Source organism: Haemorhous mexicanus, chromosome 6, assembly GCF_027477595.1.
Source record: "Haemorhous mexicanus isolate bHaeMex1 chromosome 6, bHaeMex1.pri, whole genome shotgun sequence".
NCBI lineage: Eukaryota > Metazoa > Chordata > Aves > Passeriformes > Fringillidae > Haemorhous > Haemorhous mexicanus.
Window position 1 is genome coordinate 42,719,267 of NC_082346.1, and position 6,000 is coordinate 42,725,266.

A 6,000-nucleotide genomic window follows, 5' to 3' on the forward strand; every position below is an offset into this window, starting at 1 on the left:
TGGGGTGTAGAACAATAGGCTATGAGCACAGACCTCATGTCTGAGTCTGCAGGCACCCTGTGTAACTGAGTGGTGTCCTGCCTCCTCCTGTCAGCCTGCACCTAGGGCTGGCTGTCCTTCCCACACCAGAGAACTGGTGCCCCTTTTTGGTAGCCCACTGCTGCCACCAGTCTTTCCACTGGGACTGTGCTTCTCCTCAGCACAGCTTTCAGAAACCAGATCCAGGCCCAGCAAGACACTTTTCCCAGCCCAGAAGGAACACCTGCTTTTCAGGACAAAAGTGCGGGTGAAGTTTGGCCCAAGGAAGCAGCTGCCCCACTTATTTCAGTTGCCATGGCAATGCCAGCAGGGAGGGGCTCTGACCTGCGCCTGCAGTGCCTCCCAGATCATAGAGCTCCTGGGGATGTCAAGAGAGATCACAGAGGCTGGTAGCCAGCTCTAGCCCTGTGCCTCCTCACCAGAACAGGTCCAGCCAAGGCCATTGCACCCCAGGGATGCATCTGTGTTACCCATACAAGCAGGGCAGCCTCTTCAGTGACAGCTCCAGTGCTGCTAAGCAGAGCCTGGGGGCTGAGGGATATTCTGCCTTGTCCCTTTCTTGCCTCACAGTCTGAGTTGATGTGAACTACAGCTGACCTACAGCTCTCTCACCTGTCCCTGCCCTAGTATCCATATCCTGTATGGCATCAGCCCCTTGGCCCCTGCTCAGTTCAAGCCTCCAGCTGGCTTTAGAGCCACTGCTAGAAACATTATAGCACACCTGTTCTTCAGATGACGGTTTACAGCCAAGACTAGCACATCTGGATTGTAAAATAGACATTTGGAAGTTTATCAACATGTTTCCAAACAGTCTGAGTATGGCAGAAACTCTGTCTGGTTGCTTTAGTGGAGGAAGCAGCTGGGCTACAAGGATGGTTTGGTGCCCTTTTCATGCCTCACACAGGTTGGGCTGAGCCTCTCCTCCCTCCCACCTTCCTCTAGAAACTGAACTGCCCCTTCCTGACACTAGTGGTCCAGGAAGCTGTGTCAGCAAGGCTCTAGGAAGGAAACAGGGAAGTGAAATCCAGTGCCCTTCCCACCCCAGAACCTGCTGACGCAGCTACACAAAGCCTAGACTTCAGCCAAATGTCTCCCAGAAACTCCACGTGCTCAGAAAATAGATTGTGAATCTGCACCATATGGGTTGGGAGGGGGTAACTGACTCCACCAACTTGGTCCTGTGCAAAGCTCAGCTGCCAACAGGCTCCAGGGCTTTTGCTCTCAGCAAAGTCCTGATCAGCAGCAACACCAAGCTGCCACTAATGGGTTTGTCAGCACCAAGCAGATCTGAAGGAGGAACGGGCCCCTCTGCCCTGAGTGTTTCATGTGCACAGCCCCTCTCACTGTATTTGTTTCTCAGATGTGCAGCACTCACACTGGTGCTAACAACAGACCTCCCACATAAGTGTTCAGTAACATACTCTACAGATTTTTGTCTCTTTCCAGTCATCCCACACCAACAGAAACACAGCTGATGCTTTGGGGTGTGAGTGACAGAGGCAAGAGATACACACAACCTGTAAAGCTGATAGGGCAGGAGGTTGCTCTAGCCCCTGCATGCAGGAGAGCTTTGGTAATGTGGTGGTTGTTTCCCACAAGATCTTCAGAGGCTCTGGGCCAAAGTTAATCAGCACCTGATTAACAATCCTCTCATCTCCTTGCATTTTGACAGCCCACCTGCAGGTGAAGGTAACATTCCTGTCCTGCAGTGCTGACTACCACTCTATGCTCTCATCACCCCTGAAAGAGAAACCACTCTGCTAACATAGTGGCTGAGCACTGTTGGAGACCATTGAGCCATTTGGAGACTGGGGCAAACATGGGTTCTTCTATCAGCTCCAGCCCCGTGAATATCTTCCCTCCCAAACTCACATGCTCTCAGTAACATTGAACTACCTCTTTAGGCTCACTAATTCAAAGTGGTTCCAAATTCAAGAGGATTTAATGGAGGAGCCCAGGGATAGATAAAGGTCAGGGGTAACCCCAAAGCTTCAAACAGTGTACCTGTAGTGATGAAGATACAAATACATTTCTGTGGTGCTTTGCACTGAGTAATTTTCTATGTCTTTATTTGTTTGATTTAAAAAATTGGGGGAAAAGTGGAAAAGAGACCCCCACATAGACCCACTCTGTGTTTGCTCATATACCTGGTGCTAGAGTGAGCCACATTGCATAGAACAAAGGGCAGGAGAAAACACCTGAATTAATGTGAGAGCTGTACACAGGTCACTGCTTAGGGGGAGCACCATGTTGAGCTGCTCCTACCACTGAGCACATATAACATTGTCTGAAGTCCATGCCAGGGCCCAATTCTACTACTGGATTCTTCTTCCGTGGGGCTTGAGAACCTACAAAGTTGCTAGAAGGAATTCAGGTTAAGAGGCACTGCAAGACATAACAGAGAAGAACAGGCTGGAAAATAAGGGAATGGGGTTCAAAATATCATTTGGATCTTGCCAAGCAAATTCCCTTTTGCTTCTGCATGTGCCAGTGGGCCCATTTGTCCAGACCATTCCATATGGAAGTGTTTTTACTGCGAGGAGGCGGCATAACTTCACATTTCTCATTAAATTGAGCTGGTCACCTCTAATCTTACAGGTCAATGGGTGTGTTGTCTCTTCCTCCCCCCTATAAATCTGACCCTCACCCCAGGCCCTCCCTCCCTCCCTGAGGCAGGCAGGTCCTGCTCATGACAGCCAGCGCTTTGTTTAGCAGCTGAGCCAACACTTCCTCCCAAGAGAGAACATAACCTTGTACAGGCAAAGGTCAAGTGTGCTCTTCCCAAAGCTGAGGATTTGCCTTTGCCACTTAATCCAGCCTGAGATCTCACAGCCAAGACAGGGCTTCTCTCAAGCCTGGGAGCGCTTTGTGGGCAGAGGAAGGCACGCACCTGAGGCACAGGTGTAAGTGCAAACATCTGTCCTTTACTGCAAGCCTTCAGGGCACCAGCAAGGAGGCAGCTAGGAAAATAAACCCCCACCAGATACTTCATCACGATTTTGTGAAATAGCCCTGCCCTCACCCTGACCAGTTCAGGCCTAATGCCAAAGACAGCCAGGTGGTGTCTGACTTCCACAGCTGCTTTACAGCCCTGCCTCCCACTGGGAGGCGTGGAACCAAGTCAGTTTTACCACTGTAGGGCCCAGCTGAGATGGCTTCCAAAAGCACTCTGCTGTGCCCTGGAGTGCTCCTGCCCTGCAGGTCTCACCACAGCCTTGCAAGGATTGGCATAGGCAAGGGAGTGGTGCAGGACTCCATCACTCTGGTTTCACAGTGAAGGTAAGAAGAAAAAAGTTCCTACTGTCCTTGCCTCAGACAGCTATGAACCTCTCAGCCACAGCCAAGCAAGCAGGTTGTCCTGGCAGGGGAGATGATTCCCTGGTGCTCTCCCACACACTTACAGACTGGTTGAGGTGGGATGTGACCTCTGGAGAAGGGCCCAGTCCCCTGCTCAGGCCAGGATGCTGGAGTCACATTCGATTGAGTTTTTGGACCCCTCTAAGAATGGAGGTTCCACAGCCCCCCGGGCAACTTGCTCCAGCATTGTTAACGCTTTTCTGACCTCTAACACAGGTGGCCATCCACCAACTTTGCTGTATGGGTTTGGTCACCATCAGAGGAGGCAGAGGTGCCCCTCTTGGGGATGTAACACTGCAGATCCACACAGGCTTTTAGCTGCACTTGCTGGCTCCAGTCCTAAGGGGCTCCCTCAGTGCCCAGGCTGGCCAAGAGGCTAAGCCTGGAGCCTCCTTCTCCCTGACCATGCAGACACAGTGACAGCAGATCCAGCCCTCGCCATTTCCCCGCTTTCTTGCTTTCTGTTCAAGACAACTGAAGAAGCAGGGAACATCTCTTGGGAGGAAGGCCTTCTTCTTTAGGAGTCGATTGCCTCTAAGATTTAGGAGGATTAACTCTTCAGCCCCTCCATAAACACCAGACTATCCCACGGCCACCCTCCCTTCCAGCCCTTGCAGCCAGCACTGACCCACGATGATCCCAGGCCCACAAGCTCATTTTCTCAGGTCTATGCCATTTTACCTCCTGCTGTTTTCTGGTTCTCATTATCTCTGCAGAGCTGATGACACTTAAGACATTTTATCTCCCTGGAGGCTTTCTCTGGAACTTTAAGTCTGACTTATGCAACATGTCCTGATGTCCTGTTCACCCAAGCTCACCTCTGGCTTGTTAACACCCTGGCTGGCTAAGGACCCTTCCCTGCCTGCCAGCAGATCTGAACCAGGCTGAACCTCTGCACTCACCGGAGTTCAAGTTTTGGCAACTTTCTCCTCCTACCCCTTATCCTCTTATTTATCAATGGTCCTTTATCACAGCCAGCCTCTTCCCACAGGGGTCCCATGTCCACCGACCTGCCCATGCAACTGCCAAGGAAACCCCGGGGGCAGGCACTGAACACGGGCAAACCCAATTAGCAGCTGTCAGGTAACACTTCCAATACCTTAGAGTGGTTATTAACCCCAGCTGCTGGGAGGGCATCACCAGCTTAGCATCCCTTCCCACACCATAGGACTTTTCTGGTGGGGGGCACAGCCTCTTCCCAGCTTTGTGACTTCTGCTCTTGTTAGAAATCAGTTCAGAAATACAAGAGTTTGGGAACCAAACAGCTCTTAACACTTATCACTGCCTGCCCCCAGAGACAAGTCTAATTCCAAACTACAGTTACAACACATGTATATCTGTTTGCAACACCTCATTGGAGGAATTAAAAAGTGATGATGATACTGTACTTGGGACATGATGACAACTGCTTCATCCAGCCAAACAAGACTGAGGCCAAGGCTGGTCCAGCCTACTAAATGGTGCTCGAGCTTCAGGCTGGGCATGGTACCAAACACTACAGTGGAGCCCCTCTACGCGGCCCCTGGACATCTTTGTACTTGCAGGCCTGGAGACCTTTCCAAGCTTTTCTCCATTATCCTGCTATTTCTTTTCAGTCTGTTTCTTAATCCTTGTCCGCAATGCCTGCACAAGCTATTTTGCAGGAAGAAGGGTCATCTCTCATGAGCTGTCTGTGCTGTACTAATGTGAGCTGGGGTGAACAGCCTCTGCAGAGCAAACCTTCCACTTCTGTGCTGTACTTGGCTGCATCGAACCCCTGGTGTTATGGGAAGGTCCTCTCCTCTGTCCAAGCCAACCACTGCCACCACACAGAGAGGAAGGTGACAGTGCTGTAACCTGGATGCCCCACACATTCCCTCCAAGACCTTTGCAGTGCTCACATCCAGCCAGGCCCACCTGGGAGGCAGAGTGAATGGGGCAGCTGGACAGGAGCCCTGCTAAACCAACCAAGCCTCCACATACCGGCCACTGAATTTGCATCTGAAGCCACTAACAAATGAGGTGAAGGAAAAGCCTGGAACAGTGACCAGGCTTGGGTTTGAGTCCTGACTCCAGAGCAGCTGGTGCAGTCTGGCAGGCAAAACCCAACTCAGCTGTCCCCAACACCCTTGCTGAGCTGGAACTTCCTCACTGCTCCCACAGGCCAAGTGTCCCGTTTCACCTCCTTGAACTCCTGCAGTCCCCACAATTGCAGATAGAGAAAGAACCTTCTGCCCCACTCCCAAAGCAGATTTTATGCATCCAGGGTGCAAGAGGGGGTAGTCAAGACCAGCTGCTCAAAGTGGTTTGCAGTGATTCACCACAGCTGAACACCCTCAGCCCCAAATCATAAACCCTGAGACCCCAGGAAGACATCACCTAGAGCACATCAGATCTTGTCAAGCTGTGAGCTTTCCTCATATCATGGCTGCCCCTTCCCACTCTGCTTGCAGAGCTAGGGCAGCCTTTCTTCTGAGTGGATGCCATCCAGAGCCTCCTCTGAGGTCCAGAGAAGGGAGCAGGAGGTGCTCCCAGGGGGTGGGAGACGGGACACAGAGACCACAGCTCAGGGGGTTAAGGTGGCATTGTAAGAACCCGGTACCTGTGTGTGGTGGGGTGCAGGTA